Source organism: Penaeus monodon, chromosome 19, assembly GCF_015228065.2.
Source record: "Penaeus monodon isolate SGIC_2016 chromosome 19, NSTDA_Pmon_1, whole genome shotgun sequence".
Lineage (NCBI taxonomy): Eukaryota > Metazoa > Arthropoda > Malacostraca > Decapoda > Penaeidae > Penaeus > Penaeus monodon.
Window position 1 is genome coordinate 19,656,355 of NC_051404.1, and position 815 is coordinate 19,657,169.

The following is an 815-nucleotide window of genomic DNA, read 5'->3' on the forward strand; positions in this document are numbered from 1 at the left end:
TAAACACAGGCAATATGAAAAGGACTATTATTTTAATTAACATTTTCTTGTTTTCTATAATGTCATCAATGTTTATAATTCATAATTATAAACATTCTAAGTCAATCTAAAACTACAGTATCAAAAATTGGCTGCTGGCCAGTAATACATATTGGCAGTTTCCCCCGATTGCCCCCGGCTCATCCAGCACTTCAAGCACAATGCCAGAAGCCTAAAGAGCTGGTATCTCTATTTCATAAGCAAACATGTGAAAAACTGAGAGTTTCCCCACACTTGAAGTGCCTGTATTCTAATAGCGACACACAAAAATAATTACAGGAAGAGAAAGATGATGAGCCACTGGTGCTGTGTATGTCTTTATGCAATGCCATCCGTGGTTCAGTCCACCACAGCCATTACATGATATCATGCCATTCTCAGTCATAGACTTATCAGTTAAAAAATTTCAAGACACTGTCAAATTAGAAATGGGTTACTTAACTATTTTCACTAATCAACAAATATATACCTTTCATTTTTGTCAATAAGATATCAGCAGGTCTCTAGCTGCAGCAAAACCTTCAGATTACTTGTCTGCCAGCCACCAAACTTGTCTGCTCATTCAGAGTTTCACAAAGGCAAATTTTGGTTTTCAAAAATTTGAAGAGCTCAATTTTACACACCAAAAAAAAAATTTTTAATTGACATATATACCTCAAATATAATACACACCAGAAAATTAATTTTTCATTGCAATATATAGTAAGCGTCAGCAGAGCACAAAGTTGAAAAGGTTCTCTTGTGTATGAATGAAAATGGGGGAGATTACAATATGT

At 34.6% G+C, this 815-nt stretch overlaps 1 protein-coding gene across 1 annotated transcript in view; it reads right to left on the minus strand.

Annotated features, from left to right (window-relative positions):
- Nucleotides 1-815, minus strand: part of LOC119585119 (large proline-rich protein BAG6-like) — a gene marked incomplete at its 3' end in the record, with an annotated part of 3,338 nt that overhangs the window by 1,382 nt on the left and 1,141 nt on the right.